This window comes from Anopheles coluzzii, chromosome 3, assembly GCF_943734685.1.
Source record: "Anopheles coluzzii chromosome 3, AcolN3, whole genome shotgun sequence".
NCBI classification, from domain to species: domain Eukaryota; kingdom Metazoa; phylum Arthropoda; class Insecta; order Diptera; family Culicidae; genus Anopheles; species Anopheles coluzzii.
Genome location: NC_064671.1, coordinates 23,422,568 through 23,442,816, shown reverse-complemented (window position 1 = coordinate 23,442,816; position 20,249 = coordinate 23,422,568). Strand labels below are relative to the sequence as shown.

Here is a 20,249-nt window from a genome sequence, read left to right as displayed (position 1 = left end):
TAAACAGCGCGATTTTCAAGAAAAGATACTGAGCGATATGCGAAAGCGACTTTTACGTTAAACGTCAAACGTCAACTGTGGGAAACTTACATGGTGAAACTTAACTTACAACTGTCAACGGGTTAAGAAACTTACATGGTGTTTCTAGTGTAATAAGTTTTATTATGTCTGCTTTATTACGTGTACGTTTGTTGGTCTCCAGTCCTCAAGCACGTCTGCTAGATCATTCCCCAAGCAACCACCCAAGCGGAAATTTTCGTACGATAACTCATGCACTCTCATAATTTGACAAGCAATATATGACTGTATGTGTGCTTCTTCCATTCGAACCATTTCGTTCTCCAAGCCAAGCGTTGAAGCAGGTTATGTATATTTCTTTTTTACTATTATGTTTAGTTTGCATTTAAATCAGTTGTGTTTGTAATATGTTTGATGATTGTTACGGTCGCCATGTGGTATGTTTTGAGATAGTCACGGTATGTTCGATTTTGGGACGGTTGCCATGTAGTGACTTTGAACTCGCGTTGGTCAGGGTTGCCTTCGTCATCGTTTGCCGAATTAAGTAGAACTGAGGTGGATACTGCTTCGAAGCGGACGTTCGACACTTTATCGTCCAGGCGATCATAGAAACCTTTAGGAGGTTTCCCTTACTGGAAACGTTGGAGTTTAGAGGCCTTACCTTGGGTAGGGGGACATAACTAAACTCTTTAAATGAGAAGGCGATAGATGTTGGATGGGCATAGTCCTATCCTGACAGTCCGAACGAATCTGACCTGCCATGATCGGAGTTAGTTTTATTTATACTCAAAAGAAGTTAAGGGTTTCTCACATTTGGTTCCGGGTTGTATGTTGGAAAGTTATTGTTTTCACTCAGCTAGTTACGTTTGTCTTTTGTTGACAAGAACGATGGTTCTTGTCACTAAGTTCCTGTTTTGAGTTTAATGCATATACTGTTACTGCTTTGGGTTATAATGCATAAACTGTTCCTGCTTATGTTGTACGTTTCGGTTAGTTCTGCTAAGTGTGTCACAATTGTTTTAATATGAACGGTGTGGCCTGAGCTCTTCCGGGTGTGTATGGTATGATCTGATTTACTGAATGTGTTATAATGAATGTGTTACAATGGTGTGATTTGGCTTTCCGAAGTGTGTTACTATGTGTCTATGGCTGATAGTGTGTATTACAATATGTTCTGTATAGCAGATATGCTACATGTTCTTTCGTATCGTATCATTCATATAAACACAAACAATGTAAAAACTATTTAACCTCAAAATGTCTAACGCTAGACGTGCAATGAAGATAGCAAATATGCCATTGCACACGGTTGTGGTTATGTGCCGAAAAAAGTCTGAATCTCGTACACTGTTTCGTTTGTCAAATCGTGCACGAAATGTCAATCGAAAACACAGCCGAAAAGTGCCATTTTCACTCGCTTGGGCAGAACTGTCATATGCCAGTGTTGCCAGTAACCTTGGTTATTCCACGCTTTCTTTTTTTAACAAATATTTACAAACTTATTATTAAAGCTAATTATCCTAATGCACATAGTCTAAACCTATCAATATGAATCTATTATAACTGTAAAACTTCGAATTTTACCAATTTAAATTAAACGTTCAAGTTATTACAAAGGCACAAAATCGCAAAGTAGAAGAATAAACAGAAGGCTGAAGGTGTTGTCAGTACAACGATCCGTAAACGAATGATCTTTATTTTGACATTCAGATTATCGCACAGTTGTCGCGGTGATGGTCATATTTCGATACGGTATATTGGGCACTATGGTCTAATCAGGGGTCAAATCTCCAGGATATTACAGCTCGGCTATTCTGACCAACAAATTGACCTCAATTTTAGCGGCTTTGCTGTAGAAATCTTCAATGCTAATTGAACAGAGCTAGCATGAGAATAACTCACATACTTTCAATCACAGCTGCTTTTCTGGCCAACATCTGCTCCAGAAGTCTTGCTGAAGTTTACGGAAGTTACAGCCAAGAATGAGGACGATGATGATATCGAAAGGTGTTGATCCGGAATGATGTCGTCATATGATGCGTTAAATTGGGTCAATTTCAATCACAGCTGCTTTTCTGACCAACATCTCCTCCGGAAGTCTTGCTGAAGTTTACGGAAGTTACAGCCAAGCATGAGGACGATACTGATATCGAAAAGAACTGATCCTGAATGATGTCGTAATGTGATGCGTGAGGTTGAATCAATCTCATAGTGGGTGTAAGTACTGCTGCTGCTGATCGGCATCTCCTCCAGAAGTCTTGCTGACGTTTACGGAAGTTACAGCCAAGTATAAGGAAAATGTCGATCAGGATGAACCTCAATGCTGAACGACACCACGATGATTGTTGTTCAACAGCTTAGTAGGCTACAACCGATGCCACAGTACTCGAACATGACGCGGCGGTAGAGGGTGATAGCGGGATCAATCCATAAAGTGGCGGAAGGTAATGCGCACGGTGAATCGGAGGCGATGACAACACGGCATGATGTGCACATGCAGTAACAGAAGTGATGAGCGAAGCTTTTCTAGTATTCCAAGTATGAGCGATGATAAAAGAATAGTCAGCTGCCGTATTCATACTAAATGGCGGCGTCCTCATTGGCTGGTATATCTGGCGTAATCTGGTTGCCTAAACATCGAATTGGCTGCCTATACCGGCAACCACACACAGAAGCTTCTCGTTTTTGCGCATTGCAATGGCAGATGGTAGCGTCATCTCACACACAAACACACAAACTCTTTGATACACAATTTTGTGCCGTGCTGGATTGGACAGCAAAGCAGGTGCAGGCGATAAGACGTATCCCACTTCTGAGATGTAAAACCTCGAATTTTACCAATTTGAATTAAACGTTCAAGTTGTGGCGTACCTCGCACGCAAGCTGCACCACACCACAGGTGTGTAGTTGCGCTAATACACCACACCTGCGTTACACCACACTTGCGTTACACCGCATGCAAGCAATCGGCTTAATTCGGTAATCGTACCGAACCGGATAATTGCACTAACGTGCATCGGAATTAGAATAAAAATGCTCTCTTTTCATTTTGACCACTAAGCGAACCAGACGTGAGTACAATCATTCCGCACATCCGAAGTAGCTAATAGTTGACACGCATAACCCTATAACTGGTGACCCCGAACGCAAAAACCGAAAAAGTTTAGTTCGATCGCAAAGATTACAACCGTGTAATTTATCGCCGCGAGTGTTCGACCGCGTACTCTACTTCCGTGAAGTGCTTTTGATTTTATACGGATCGAAAATATTCCGCGCGTCGCGGTAACAAGTTCAGTGTTTCGCTATATAAGAATCGCGAGTGTAAGGACAATGACCGAACCCGCACCAGCACCGGTGATGGTTGCCCCAGCGATGGCAGCCCAGCATTCGCCTGCACAGCTACAGCCAGCGCCTATTATCCGGCAGCCAAAACTAGAAGAGGCAGAGATCGCGAGCTCATACGCCAAAATACGCTTTCCCGAATTCGACTCCGAAGATGTGGAAACATGGTTCGTTTGCTTAGAAGCGGCATTTTACGATAACAACGTTGCTTCCGATAAGCACAAGTTTAACGCAGTGATCGTTGCACTCGGTACCCGCGCAAAATTTTTTCACGCCGCCATTGCAAAATGCAACACTTCGACCTTGGCTGACAGATACTCTACCATAAAAAAATCGGTCATCGATTTTTTTCTGCCGTCGGAAAACCAACGGCTTACAAGCTTACTCTCGGGCGTTTCGCTAGGCGACCGGAAACCGAGTATGCTGCTTTCCGAGATGCGCAGAATGGGAGGAGAAGGATGTTCCGATAGCATCCTATCTAACATTTGGTTACGTGCCTTGCCAACCACCGTTCGTTCTATCATCGCTGCAATGCCATCCGCATCGCTTGATGATCAAGCCAGCGTAGCCGATAAAATCCTCGAAGCGCCTAGCAATGCCATTTGCACCGTTAATGAGATCAATACTCCTGCCGCAGCCTGCAGTTTAGAAGCCCGCATCGATGCACTCTCTCGCCGCCTAGATGAAGTCCTAACAGCTGATCGATATTCGTATGCAGATGGCAACACACATAGAAGTTCTCGATCCAGACAGCGTCATCCGTCTAGCCAACCATGGGGGCAACGAACTTCTAGCGCCATGCGATCACGCACACCATCACGCGCACCGCGCCGCTGGATCTGTTGGTTCCACTATCGCCATGGAAACAAGACAGAGAAGTGTGAGAAGGAGCACTCTAACGATACAAACACTAAGTGTATTTTTTTCGACGAGCATCTGCCAGTTTACTCCCGTAAAAAGTAGTGCGTTTCTCTCTACACTCTCACACTCATCCTGGCCGAAACACTCTCATCAACCCAGCCGAGACCGTGAGCACCAGCTACAACGAATCCTCACCGCAGCAGCGCAGCAGCAACTGCTTACCACTACAAGCAAGCCCCACGCTAAACACCAGCAGCACCAGCATCAAGCTGAACCCCGGTAAGGCCGAAGTAATCGAGCGCATCTATGTGAACGACAGCAGAACCAACAACAGATTCCTGATCGACACCGGCGCCGAGATTTCCGTCATACCACCATCCGCCAAGGACAGAATGAACCCGATGCCAGCCAGAAAACTCTTCGCTGCAAACGGCAGCTCAATCGGTACGTACGGAACAAAAACCCTAACACTAGACATCGGTCTTAACCAATCATTTACATGGCCATTTACAATAGCTGATATAGACTCGCATATTATCGGAGCTGATTTTTTAAAACACTTCGATCTGCTCGTAGATATCAAACGCAACAAGCTAATTAAAAACAAAACACACATCACTAATACACTACCAGCACAAGTATTCGCATGTAGTTCAAACGATAGCTTCTCACATCTCTTAAACGAATACAAAGATATCACGATACTCGATAACACACGCAAAGCAGTCAATACAAACGTAACACATCAAATCATTACCACCGGTCCACCCGTCTTTTGCCGTCCACGTCGTTTGGACCCAGAAAGGTTACGTGAAGCAAAAGCTGAATTTGACTTCCTCATAAAAAACGGCATTTGCAAACCATCTAAAAGCTGTTGGGCAAGCCCTTTACATCTCGTAAAGAAACCAGATGAAAAATGGTTACCCTGTGGGGACTATAGGAGCTTGAATGCTATTACCGTTCCTGACCGGTATCCCGTGCCCCACATTCAAGATTTTTCAAATATTTTGTATAACAGAAAAATATTTTCATGCATCGACTTGCAACGTGCATATCATCAAATACCTGTGGCTCCTGAAGACATACCCAAAACAGCCATTTCAACACCATTCGGGTTATTTGAATTTAATTTTATGACATTTGGCCTTCGAAACGCAGGACAAACGTTACAACGGCACTTGCATTCCATCCTTGGCGATTTAGATTTTGTTTTTCCGTATGTTGACGATTTATGCGTCGCCTCCGAGAACGAAGAACAGCACCACCAGCATTTGCGCATATTGTTCGAACGTTTGAGGCAGAACGGACTAACAATTAATCCAACAAAAAGTCAAATCGCGCAAACAAAAGTAGAATTTCTCGGTCATCTTGTAACCGCAGATGGCATTAAATCAAAACCCAGCAAGGTACAAGCTATTTTTGACTTTCCAAAACCAACCATAGCCAGACAAATGAAACGCTTCCTTGGCACGATTAATTTTTACCGGCGTTTTATACCGCATGCAGCAGAACGCCAACAAATTTTGCACGGTATGATGAAAGGCAATATAAAAAATGACTCCACTATACTTAACTGGGATGAAAACAGCACGCAAGCATTTGAACAATGCAAACACGATCTGGCAAACGCAGCTTTATTAGCTCACCCTTCACCAAATGCAAAGCTCGCCTTAGATGTTGACGCTTCAAGTCATGCTATAGGAGCTGCATTAAAACAGTTGACTGCCAAGGGTATCGAACCTCTCGCTTTCTTTTCTAAGAAATTGTCACCTACACTTAAGAAAGCCAGCACTTATGATCGCGAACTTTATGATATATACGAATCGATAAAGCATTTTAAAGACCTTTTGGAAGCACGTGAATTTATCGTGTACACGGATCACAAACCGTTAACCACTGCATTTGACCAAAACCTCGTAAGAGCCAATCCCACCCAACAAAGAAGACTGCTTTTCATCAGCGAGTACAACACCGATATACGACACGTGGCCGGCAAACACAACCTAGTAGCAGATATGTTAAGCCGTATAGATAGCATAAGCACGCTCATCGATTATAACCAATTAGCAGGTGTACAACAAACCGATAGCGAACTACAGCATTTTTTAAACAACCCACCGAAAACATCATGACTGATATTAACATCACTGGCTATACCGAACTCTACCAAATCTATTTTCTGCGATATTTCCACTCAATACATCCGACCTTTCGTTTCCAAAGCGCACAGAAAACTGATCATCTCCAAACTGCACAGCTTATCGCATCCTGGTATTAGAGGAACAACACACCTGGTATCGCAACGCTTTGTATGGCGATCAGTTAGAAAGGAATGCAAAGCGTTCGTAGAGACGTGTATTGAGTGCCAAAAAAAACAAAATAATACGTCATAACAAGACACCTACAGCCGCTATAGCCACACCGAACTAGTGTTGGCCGTTCCGGTCCGAACCTAGTAAAAAAGTTCCGTTCTTAATGCAGGCCGTTCCGTTCCGATCCTTTATACAAAATCGTTCCGATCCTTTATACAAAATCGTTCCGTTCATTCCGTTCTTTCCGTTCATTCCGTTCCGTTCCGTTCATTCCATTCATTCCGTTCCGTTCATTTCGTTCTTTCCGTTCATTCCGTTCTTTCCGTTCATTCCGTTCCGTTCAATTCGTTCTTTCCGTTCGCTCCGTTCCGTTCCGGTCTTTGCCGCTTCAATATTGTTAGCAAGGTGCTATCGTTCGTCCGTTCCGTTCTTTGAAAAAAAAAACCGGCTTTGTCCGGCTGTTGCTTGCTGCATGCAAGATAACTGTTCACTCTTTCTCGCACACAGTATGTGTTGCTTGTGCACACTCCCATGCTCACAGGAATATTCATCGCACTTCGTCGCGTATCGTTTATAAAAATCGGTGATAAGCGAAACCAAAAATGGAATTGCATTTGGCATTATGGTGCAATTTGTAACATCTATTATACTTTTTATTATAATTTAGCTTGTCTTAACTAGACAAATAACCATTATAAAATTTAAATCTGTACTCATATGGCAGAACGGGTTGGAAAAGATGTATTATAATATGCGAGTATGAACAACGAAAAATAAAATGTATTTATTTTTTATGCCACGAAATGCACTTGATCTTGGCACTCGGCATGATTCCAATATTTGGCCATTCGATTCGAAGCATTCTGTTCCATTCGACAACCGTTTGAGTGCCGTGATCTTGTAAACGATTTGTGTGGAAAACTATTTGTTTTAAATAGTAAGTGAAATTGAAATAATTAGTAATTCTCGTGATACAATCGTCAACTCGTAGCACTCAATAACATCGGCATGGGTAAAAGCCTCGAATGGATCGTGCCCCCCGACAAGCTAAAAAATATAATGTCATCGTTGAAGCCGTCCCCCACATCGGATGTTTTTAGATTTGCTATGTAGTCAAGCGTGATGTAAGGTGACTTCGATAGCTCGTCAAAAAATTCACCAGGTAATCGAAGTGTTGTACCATAGATGAGTTCTGCACTGGTTGCACCGATGTCTTCTTTTATGCTGGAGCGCATACCAAGCAACACTATTGGGAGTGCTTCCGTCCAACGAGCGTTTTTGTGGCAAAGGATTAGCGGTTTTTAGCTGTCGATGCATCCTTTCAATCTGGCCGTTTGATTGGGGGTGGTAAGGTGTTGTTCGAAGGTGATCGATTCCGAGCGTTGCGGACAATGAACGAAACATTTCCGATTCAAACTGCCTCCCGAGATCGGTGGTTATTTTAGAGGGAACACCAAATCTCGAAATCCATCCTGTAATGAAGGAACGTGCAACAGTTTCGGCGGTGATGTTGGGGATCGGTATTACTTCAGACCAACGCGTAAATTTGTCGATCATTGTTAAGCAGTACACGTTTCCTTCTGATGGTGGTAGTGGCCCGATTAAATCTATGTGTACGTGTGTGAAGCGTGCGTTCGGTGTGGCTATACACCGGGTATGACAAGCATGCACTGAAGGGATCATTGGACCGATTGGTGTCCCTGCTGGAGATCCTGAAGGCGTGGTTTATACATTTCTACGTCTTTGCTGCCCTCTGGTCGGTGGCCGGATTTGCCGTCATGATGTAGCCAGCGCGGGACTACGTAATCGCCTTCCTCGATACGTTGGCAACCAACAAGCGTATGGTGCGCACCACGCCTACCGAGACGATGGTTGCCATGACGCTGATCACGCTGCAGTGTTTGCACCTGTTCTACGAGACCTGGTTCCTGCAGGTGTTCTCGAGCAAGCTGAAAATCACCCACCAGTGGTACGTGGAAAACTTTCACAACTATCCGAAGCAAAGGAAAGCACTCGTCCCGTTGGTACTGTGAGATCGACGGTGAGGGTGCGGATAATATCGTTCCGGTTGTTGGGCTTTTTTTTAGGATCGAAAAAATGGTATGGTTGGTGTCCGGCTTTTTTTAGGTTGCTGGTTCCTGGCTGATGGGATTCAGCTGGTTATCCTGGATCGTCTGTGAATGCCTTGTTCCACGGACCGGTCGTCGATGCACTCGAGGTGCACCGCATTGACGAGCAGCAGTAACAGGATGCAATCGGCGCGGCCGAGCTGGCAGCGAAGCCGTTTCTCGGTGAGCCATTCACGCCGAATGAGGGCGGTCAAGAGCCGGCTGCATACGTTCGATTCACACTGTGTAACGATGCCGAGTGTGTCCGGCCATCGCGACTAGAAGCATAGCGGAAGTTAAGTTGCGTCGTCTATTGTGGTGCGATGCGCTGTATGTTCCGGGTGTGCGATTGAGTTTCATGTTTGTTTCTTTCTTGTTAACAGACACCTTTTCATCAACAGCTGGCATGACTATCGGCGCACGGCCGGTGGCTCTAGCGAAGGGGAGGGTGCGTTCCAATCGGCTGGCAGGACACAGATCGGATCGGTTAGGACAGCGATCGGCATAGTACGGCTCGCGACCCGCATGTAGCTATTTGTTGACTAGGTGGAGGCTCTTTATCGTTCACACATTTTAAATAATTTTCATACATGTTCTCTTTTGGTTGATCTAGTTGCCTCTTCAAGTGCAAATCTACGAACATGTTTAGAAGATTTGTCTCTTTCGGTCGCAACGTTTGCCGAGTCGCTGGGGATATTGGATTGTAAGGAATGAATATACTGTCCGCAGGAACCAGATGATGACATCACCAAGGAGCTAATGCGCTAAAGCTTATCAGGAGGAGGCGAGAATGGTTTGATGTTTTTGGCACAGCTCCCACGTATCATCCATACCACACCAAATCATTATGGCGCAGCCGTGAATATGTACAGCGTCATCCTGCTCGGGTAGGATGGTGACGGTCTCCCGCTCGGTATATCTTGACGGCAGTATAACGCAAGGCAAGTATACATATAGTTTCTGTACGTTTAATAAGTGTAAAGAATGCTAATATCTTTGTTTCTTTTTCAAATTTTCAGAATCAAATGAACAATATACAAGGTGCACTAAACATACACTGGACTCTGTTTGGAACGGGTCTAGTAAAAGTATTTGTTAGTGGTGCGTGCATATTATTATGTGCACCTATTTTATTTTTCCTATCTTGTTACCGATCGAACCGACCAAACCCAGTAGAATAAAAAATATGATTGTATTACATATCCCAAATGTGGCTACTACACCCCAATGCCAAACGAAAGAAAAACAACTAGGCTATCAATTGGTGAGTAATGCGATATATTTATACAATTTCAGTTAAAAAAATGAGTAGTATATTTGATGCAATAATTATATATGTGTTTGCATAATGAATAATTTTAACATGTAAATAACGTTATAGTGCAATATACACTTGCGATAGTGTCACGATTGTGTGCATGATTGTGTACACATTTCCAAATCAGCTTCATTATCTGTTCCATTAGATAATTTGTTAACTGATTCAAATTTCAATAACAGTTTATGTTCGCCAGAAAAAGATCCCCTATTCTTTTTGACTACAAAATAGCTGACAGTTCAGTTCGGCGGACCAACAGCGTTCGCGATTTAGGTGTTCAGCTTGATAGCAGGTTAACGTTTGACGATCATTTTGAGTTGTGTTTAGCTAAAGCAAATCGTTTGTTAAGTTTTGTGTTACGTGTCGCTAAAGATTTAAAAGACCCCTTTACCCTAAAATCACTGTATTGTGCTAATGTGAGACCGATTCTAGAATTAGCTAGCATTTTATGGAAACCAACTCAGTAGTACAAAATCGATAGACTAGAAGCAGTTCAAAGAAAACTTTTACGCACTCTTTACTACCGTTTACCATGGTCTCGAGAATCTGTGTATACTTCGTATCTTGCTAGGTGTCTGCTATTCGGACTAGTCTCACTACAACATAGACGAATGACGGCACAGTGTACTTTTATACATATAAGTTTATCAGCGGTTACATTGACGCACCGTTTATTCTAGAACAAATTAATTTTCAGGGACCTAGTAGGAATCTAAGGCAATGTAACCTATTTAGCACTGATTTTAGGTCTACGGTATTTGGTTCTAATGATCCACTTTTGAGAACGATTAGCTCGTATAGCTCTGTTAACTGCATTGTCGATCCTAGCGTAAGCGTAAATGTACTAAAACAAACTTTGCGAAGCCTTTACTGACGAGCGAAATTCTTATTATTTTTATCAATTTATTTTTGTGGTCAGCTTTTATTTATTTGCTTATGAGTTCAGTGTTTATATTGGTTAGGAAACTAGCATTAAGTTCTGGAGGCCAGCAAGGCTAGATAACTTTGTTAAAATAAATAAATAAATAAATAAATATTTTTTTTGCTAGACGCGCTGAAAATGTATGTAATAAAGCACATTACAAGCACTCTCTTTCTCCTATTTTATTTAACTATACTCTCTCTAGCGTTTCCCTAGGTTAGTTAGGCTTAGTTTTTCATGAATTATTTTGTTTATTTGTTAGTATTAAATTAGTTTTAAGTCTATTATATTTAGCCTTGATGGCGGATATTGTATTAAATAAATGAAATGAAATGAAATGAAATTAAATTGTGCTTATATTTATTGATTATAATTTCAGATTCCGTTGCGCCTCCTAAGTGGCACTGTTACAGGCCAATGAGTTTTCTGCGGGAATATGTAGATGAGTCGCTGAGAGCGAATGGGTTGGTATGTAGATAAAACAGTTTGATTTCTGTAAAAACGCAAATAACTCATTATTTCCTTTTTACTTTTCTGTAGATAGAACGCTCTGAAGAAAATGTGATGGGGCCTTCAATTGCATCTTCTACACGGTGGCCCGCTGCGGAATAGCAGAGCGCCGCAGCGGAGGAAGGGAAGAGAGTGCAGTTGGAGGCGCCCATTAAGAACGACTTGTCTACTGAGTGAGGCTATGGAATGCACAAATCTCTATTATAAAACTCTAGTAAAGGCTGATCAGCGTTACTTTCCAGCGGATGCTTGGATGATTTTTATTTAGTTTATATGTGTTAGTTAGTTAGTTAGTAGTGAATGTTTTTAGATACATTTTATGGATTTTTATCAATTCGCAAAAACAATACGGTCTATACACAAAACAAATTAACGATTTTCCTGTTTTGCAAGCTTTCATCTAAAAATGTAAAACGGAAACTTATTCAACTTGTATCGGGCACTCCATGCTCTAGCAGACCAATAACAACTATTATAATAATAGGAAACAGACAGCCGGAGCATGGGGCGAAATAGCCAGGCATCTGGCGACCACCACGTGGCCAGATGCCAGAAAGTTTGGCACCAGCTCCGGTACAAGTACCGAGCGATCAGGGTACGTGAGCTGGCAGCGATAAAAGAAACTGGATGTAAGTAAGAGTTTTCTAGACGCGCTGTAAATTTATCTAATAAAACACATTAAATCTTGCTTATATTTATTGATTATAATTTCAGATCCCAATCCCCTACGTGGCACTGCTATAGGCCTATGAATTTTCTGAGGGAAATAGTTGATCAGTCGCTGGGAAAAACTGGTGTGGTATGTAGATAAAACAGTTTAATTTCTGTAAAAACGCAAATAACTCATTATTTCCTTTTTACTTTATTTGTAGATAGAACGCTCAGAAGAAAATGTGATGGGGCCTCCAATTGCCTCTTCTACGCGGTGGCCCGCAGCAGAGGGAAGGGAATTCGCAAAAACAAGACGGTCTATACACAAAACAAATTAATGATTTTCCTTTTTTGCAAGCTTTCTTCCAAACAGGAGAAAAAGGATTTGATCCGACTTGTATCGGAGCACCCCATGCTCTGGCGGACCAATGGCCCATTCTATAATAATAGAAGAAAGATTGCCGAAGCATGGAGGGAAATAGCCAGGCATCTGGCGATCACCGTGGTCAGATGCCAGAAAGATTGGCACCAGCTCCGGTACAAGTACCGAGCGATCAGGGTACGTGAGCTGGCAGCGATAAAAGAAACTGGATGTAAGTAAGAGTTTTCTAGACGCGCTGTAAATTTATCTAATAAAACACATTAAATCTTGCTTATATTTATTGATTATAATTTCAGATCCCAATCCCCTACGTGGCACTGCTATAGGCCTCTGAATTTTCTGAGGGAAATAGTTGATCAGTCGCTGGGAAAAACTGGTGTGGTATGTAGATAAAACAGTTTAATTTCCGTAAAAACGCAAATAACTCATTATTTCCTTTTTACTTTATTTGTAGATAGAACGCTCAGAAGAAAATGTGATGGGGCCTCCAATTGCCTCTTCTACGCGGTGGCCCGCAGCAGAGGGAAGGGAATTCGCAAAAACAAGACGGTCTATACACAAAACAAATTAATGATTTTCCTTTTTTGCAAGCTTTCCTCCAAACAGGATAAAAAGGATTTGATCCGACTTGTATCGGGGCACCCCATGCTCTGGCAGACCAATGACCCATTCTATAATAATAGAAGAAAGACTGCCGGAGCATGGGGGGAAATAGCCAGGCATCTGGCGACCACCGTGGCCAGATGCCAGAAAGTTTGGCACCAGCTCCGGTACAAGTACCGAGCGATCAGGGTACGTGAGCTGGCAGCGATAAAAGAAACTGGATGTAAGTAAGAGTTTTCTAGACGCGCTGTAAATTTATCTAATAAAACACATTAAATCTTGCTTATATTTATTGATTATAATTTCAGATCCCAATCCCCTACGTGGCACTGCTATAGGCCTCTGAATTTTCTGAGGGAAATAGTTGATCAGTCGCTGGGAGAAACTGGTGTGGTATGTAGATAAAACAGTTTAATTTCTGTAAAAACGCAAATAACTCATTATTTCCTTTTTACTTTATTTGTAGATAGAACGCTCAGAAGAAAATGTGATGGGGCCTCCAATTGCCTCTTCTACGCGGTGGCCCGCAGCAGAGGGAAGGGAATTCGCAAAAACAAGACGGTCTATACACAAAACAAATAAATGATTTTCCTTTTTTGCAAGCTTTCCTCCAAACAGGATAAAAAGGATTTGATCCGACTTGTATCGGAGCACCCCATGCTCTGGCGGACCAATGGCCCATTCTATAATAATAGAAGAAAGATTGCCGGAGCATGGGGGGAAATAGCCAGGCATCTGGCAACCACCGTGGCCAGATGCCAGAAAGTTTGGCACCAGCTCCGGTACAAGTACCGAGCGATCAGGGTACGTGAGCTGGAAGCGGTCAATAAGACAGGATGTAAGTAAGAGTTTTCTAGACGCGCTGCAAATGTATGTAATAAAACACATTAAATCTTGCTTATATTTATTGATTATAATTTCAGATCCCCCTTCGCCTCCTAAGTGGCATTGCTATAGGCCAATGAGCTTTCTGCGGGAAATAGTTGATGAGTCGATGAGAGCGAATGGTGTGGTATGTAGATAAAACAGTTTAATTTCTGTAAAAACGCAAATAACTCATTATTTCCTTTTTACTTTATTTGTAGATAGAACGCTCAGAAGAAAATGTGATGGGGCCTCCAATTGCCTCTTCTACGCGGTGGCCCGCAGCAGAGGGAAGGGAATTCGCAAAAACAAGACGGTCTATACACAAAACAAATTAATGATTTTCCTTTTTTGCAAGCTTTCCTCCAAACAGGATAAAAAGGATTTGATCCGACTTGTATCGGGGCACCCCATGCTCTGGCAGACCAATGACCCATTCTATAATAATAGAAGAAAGACTGCCGGAGCATGGGGGGAAATAGCCAGGCATCTGGCGACCACCGTGGCCAGATGCCAGAAAGTTTGGCACCAGCTCCGGTACAAGTACCGAGCGATCAGGGTACGTGAGCTGGAAGCGGTCAATAAGACAGGATGTAAGTAAGAGTTTTCTAGACGCGCTGCAAATGTATGTAATAAAACACATTAAATCTTGCTTATATTTATTGATTATAATTTCAGATCCCCCTTCGCCTCCTAAGTGGCATTGCTATAGGCCAATGAGCTTTCTGCGGGAAATAGTTGATGAGTCGATGAGAGCGAATGGTGTGGTATGTAGATAAAACAGTTTAATTTCTGTAAAAACGCAAATAACTCATTATTTCCTTTTTACTTTATTTGTAGATAGAACGCTCAGAAGAAAATGTGATGGGGCCTCCAATTGCCTCTTCTACGCGGTGGCCCGCAGCAGAGGGAAGGGAATTCGCAAAAACAAGACGGTCTATACACAAAACAAATTAATGATTTTCCTTTTTTGCAAGCTTTCCTCCAAACAGGATAAACTAGATCTGATCCAACTTGTATCGGAACACCCCATGCTCTGGCAGATCGATCATATATTCTACAATAATAGAAGACAGACTGTCGGGGTATGGAGGGGAATAGTCCATCGATTGACCAAGACAGTGGCTAGTTGCCAGAAGGTATGGCACCAGCTCCGGTACAAGTACCGCGAGATCAGGATACGTGAGCTGGAAGCGGTCAATAAGACAGGATGTAAGTAAGAATTTTCTAGACGCGCTACAAATGTATGTAATAAAACACATTAAATCTTGCTTATATTTATTGATTATAATTTCAGATCCCCCTTCGCCTCCTAAGTGGCATTGCTATAGGCCAATGAGCTTTCTGCGGGAAATAGTTGATGAGTCGATGAGAGCGAATGGTGTGGTATGTAGATAAAACAGTTTGATTTCTGTAAAAACGCAAATAACTCATTATTTCCTTTTTACTTTTTTTGTAGATAGAACGCTCAGAAGAAAATGTGATGGGGCCTCCAATTGCCTATTCTACGCGGTGGCCCGCAGCAGAGGGAAGGGAATTCGCAAAAACAAGACGGTCTATACACAAAACAAATTAATGATTTTCCTGTTTTGCAAGCTTTCCTCCAAACAGGATAAAAAGGATTTGATCCGACTTGTATAGGGGCACCCCATGCTCTGGCAGACCAATGACCCATTCTATAATAATAGAAGAAAGACTGCCGGAGCATGGGGGGAAATAGCCAAGCATCTGGCGACCACCGTGGCCAGATGCCAGAAAGTTTGGCACCAGCTCCGGTACAAGTACCGCGAGATGAGCTGGAAGCGGTACGTGAGCTGGAAGCGGTCAATAAGACAGGATGTAAGTAAGAATTTTCTAGACGCGCTACAAATGTATGTAATAAAACACATTAAATCTTGCTTATATTTATTGATTATAATTTCAGATCCCCCTTCGCCTCCTAAGTGGCACCGGTACAGACCAATGAGATTTCTGCGGGAATATGTAGATGAGTCGCTGAGAGCAATAAGGGTACGTGAGCTGGCAGCGATAGAAGAAACTGGATGTAAGTAAGAGTTTTCTAGAAGCGCTGTAAATTTATCTAATAAAAAACATTAAATCTTGCTTATAGTTATTGATTATAATTTCAGATCCCCCTACGCATTCTAAATGGCATTGCTATAGGCCAATGGGCTTTCTGCGGGAAACAGTTGATGAGTCGCTGAGAGCGAATGGTGTGGTATGTAGATAAAACAGTTTAATTTCTGTAAAAACGCAAACAACTCATTATTTCCGTTTTACTTTATTTGTAGATAGAACGCTCAGAAGAAAATGTGATGGGGCCTCCAATTGCCTCTTCTACGCGGTGGCCCGCTGCGGAATAGCAGAGCGTCGCATCGGATGAAAGGGAAGAGAGTGCAGTTGGAGGCGCCTATTACGAACGACGGGTCTACTGAGTGAGGCTATGGAATGCACAAATCTCTATTATAAAACTCTAGTAAAGGCTGATCAGCGTAACTTTACAGCGGATGCTTGGATGATTTTTATTTAGTTTATTTGAGTTAGTTAGTTAGTTAGTAGTTTATGTTTTTAGATACATTTATGGATTTTTATCAATTCGCAAAAACAGGACTGATCCAATCGGTCCCTTGATTGGAGTTGCAGAACCATCAAACTTAGATATGCCTGAAGGTCGCTTGAATAAATGGCAGCGAATCCAACAACTGCGGCAGCAATTCTGGAATAGATGGCAAAGGGAGTATTTGTGCGAACTGCAAACCAGATACAAGTGGACCAAAATAAAGGACAACGTAAAGGAGGGAGCATTGGTTCTAATGAAGGAGGATAACACGCCCCCGCATTTGTGGAAGCTGGGACGCATTACAAGGGTGTTCCCGGGCGAGGACAGATTGATCTGGGTAGCGGATGTGAAGACAAAGAGTGGTGAGTTTAAACGTCCTGTTCATAAATTAGCTCTTCTTCCAGTTATAGATCCGTAGCATCAACCAGGCCGGGAGGATGTTCCATTTCGATGGAACGAGGAAGATATGCGGTCTGAGGAACGAGCGAGAAGGACGGGCTGAGGAAGGAGCGAGAGGTGCAGGGTGAGGAGCGAACGGAAGGCTGTCCGAGTGGTATCTGTTTTGGCGACAATTGTCTGGAACGGCGGCACCCACAATTGTTGTTCAATCACATCGACACCGGCCAGAATTCCGCGAAACCCACCGTAGAATGCAAGCGGGCGGCTTGTGTGGTCGGACGGGCCTGAGAGGCAAGCGAGTTGCTGCTGTTCGCTGGACCAGGTTAAGGGGGAAAAGAGAGGGAATGAAGAGAAGGAGAGAGTGAGAGAGGGAATTATGAAATTTATTTTGTGACCGAGTGGAGTTGGTCAGTCTGATGAAAAACGCGAAGCAGTTAAGTCGTAATTAATAAATATTGTGCATTCAGTTGAAACCGTGTCCACTGAGTTGAAATATCCGCTGAGATATCACAGGGGTGTATCTCGAGGACCGTCAGTACAGATGAATCGGTATTTCTGGTCACTCTGCCCGGTAAAGTCGGTAATAATTCACCTCCTAAATACATACATCTTGAGACTAGACTTCGTTATCGGTCCATTTTGTGTTTTGTGTCGTCCTGTGTCGTTCGTCAAAAATTTTCTGTGTTCTTAACAAAAAAAAGGTAGGCTGATAAACTGCCTTAGTAATTATCACTAAATTAATTTTTTTTTTTTTTTATTTCAACTATGAAGACTCGAGGCCAACTACGTGCGGAAGCTGCATCAAAAGCCGAATCCCGCCAACAGGCAGCGATGGTTGGAGGTGGTGGTGTAACCCAACCGGCAGCGATTGCAGGAAGTGGTGGTGTTACAACCCGGCAGGCAGCGCGGGCTGCAGCTGCTCGTGTTGGAACAGCAGAAGCAGCAGAAGCATCTGTTGGAACAGCAGAAGCTGTAGACGCAGCAGAAACAGCATGTTGTGGGCAGCCGTGCCGACCTCTGGACTTGCCGTGGTAGTTGTGCTCCCACTGATCAATGTCCAGGGGACGACAGTGTGTCACGCACACTGTCGTACACAACCTACGCGCGGGCCGCTTAGTGTGTGTCGTGTGCGCTCGAACAAGAGAGGTGTTGCGAGCAGCCGGTCGTGCAGGGCTCCCGCCAGGACACGGTACGGCTGGCGCGGCCGGGTATTTTTAATGTGTAATTGTGCTTGTTAATATTTATTATTGTGTACTATATTAGTGGTAAATAAAAGTATCTCAGCGAGAAGCCAAACACACAACACTGCAGAAGCAGCAGAAGCATCTATGCATTCGTTCATATGCCCTCGTTGCCAGGCGCCAGCTGTGATGCCTAAACGCAGGCTTTTTGATGTACAGCGGTACAACGAGATGAGAGACAACATGGCCCAAGCTCAGCCAGCGATGGTTGCCCGCAGCATAGCAACAGCCCAAGCAGTACCACTAGGAGGTAGAGCTATGAACGTTCGCCAACCAAATCCGCCAGGTCACGTATCCACCAAAATTGAGTTTCGTTTCAAAAAAGGATGTACTAGACGCGCTGCAAATGAATGTAATAAAATACATTAGATCGTGCTTATATTTATTATTGTTAATTTCAGATCCCGAGATGCCGCCTAAATGGCACTGCTACAGGCTGGTGCATTTTCTGCAACCGTAGATGCCTCGCTGGCTGACAATGACTTCGTATGTAGCTAAAGCAGTTGATTCTAAGTAAAAACGCAAATAACTCATTATTTCCTTTTTTTTGTAGATAGAACGCTCAGAAGAAAATGTGATGGGGCCTCCAATTGCCTCTTCTACGCGGTGGCCCGCAGCAGAGGGAAGGGAATTCGCAAAAACAATACGGTCTATACACAAAACAAATTAATGATTTTCCTGTTTTGCAAGCTTTCCTCTAAAAATGAAAAACGGAAACTTATTCAACTTGTATCGGGGCACCTCATGCTCTGGTAGACCAATCACAACTTCTTTAATAATAGAAAACAGACTGCCGGAGCATGGGGGGAAATAGCCAGGCATCTGGCGACCACCGTGGCCAGATGCCAGAAAGTTTGGCACCAGCTCCGGTACAAGTACCGAGCAATAAGGATACGTGAGCTGGCAGCGATTAAAGAAACAGGATGTAAGTAAGAATTTTCTAGACGCGCTGTAAATTTATCTAATAAAAAACATTAAATCTTGCTTATATTTATTGATTATAATTTCAGATCCCCCCCAAAATGTGATGGGGCCTCCAATTGCCTCTTCCACGCTGCGACCCGCTGCGGAATAGGAGAGCGTCGCATCGGAGGGAAGGGAAAAGAGTGCAGTTGGAGGCGCCCATTACGAACGACGGGTCTACTGAGTGAGGCTATGGAACGCACAAATCTCTATTATAAAACTCTAGTAAAGGCTGATCAGTGTTACTTTACAGCAGATTCTTGGATGATTTTATTTAGTTTATTTGTGTTAGTTAGTTAGTTAGTAGTTAATGTTTTTAGATACATTTTATGGATTTTTATTAACTCGCAAAAACAAGACGGTCTATACACAAAACAAATTAATAATTTTCCTATTTTGCAAGCATTCGTCTAAAAACGAAAAACAGAAATTGATCCGGCTTGTATCGGAGCACCCTATGCTCTGGCAGAGCGATCATATCTTCTATAACAAGAGTGTAAAATGGGGGTACCAGGATAGTAATACACAACGCTTTAGTTATCGTAGTTCGAGAAAAAAGAAGGGCCTTTATTATCTAAGCAATTGGCTTATTTGCAATTGGCAATTGGCCACTCACGGTAACTCATGTCTTACTCGGAAATGATCGTATCCGATTTATTGTGGTCCAACCTGACTACGCAGTTCTGTCCACCGGGACGCGCCACTCACCGGCAGCAGTCGACGGCTGTCGTATAATGTGTGCGTGAAAGGATGTGCGTGAGTTCCCGGGTCGCTGACCAGAGGAGCAGAAGGGAGAATAAGGGAGCGAAGAGAGAGAGGGAGTATACACATTCGTTCGGTAGGGCTAGATTAGGGAAAACGGGCCCGTTTTAGTATTAGGAATAGGGAATAAAGATTTTATAGTAATTTGTGTGTCGATCCATATAAGTCTTGGTTGTTGTTTTAATTGTTTTAATCCCCGTGCATCCGACACAAAACGAATCCTAACGAATAGTTGACTCGGAAATGATCGTATCCGAATCCTAACGAATAGTGTGTTGCACACTATCACAATAGAAGACAGACTGTCGGGGTATGGGGGGAATAGCCTATCGACTGTCGTGGTCAGTGGCTGTGGCTAGTGGCAGTGGCTAGTTGCCAGAAGGTATGGCACCAGCTTCGGTACAAGTACCCGCTAAGTTAGACAGAGATCCGA

At 43.1% G+C, this 20,249-nt stretch overlaps 1 long non-coding RNA gene across 1 annotated transcript; it reads left to right on the top strand.

The window, feature by feature from the left end:
* The first annotated feature begins 18,650 nt into the window (after positions 1 to 18,650).
* LOC125907510 (uncharacterized) lies at positions 18,651 to 19,981 on the top strand. Its single transcript, XR_007452734.1, has 2 exons — positions 18,651 to 19,016; positions 19,102 to 19,981. It is a non-coding gene; the product is annotated as an uncharacterized LOC125907510 (long non-coding RNA).
* Positions 19,982 to 20,249: the final 268 nt, after the last annotated feature.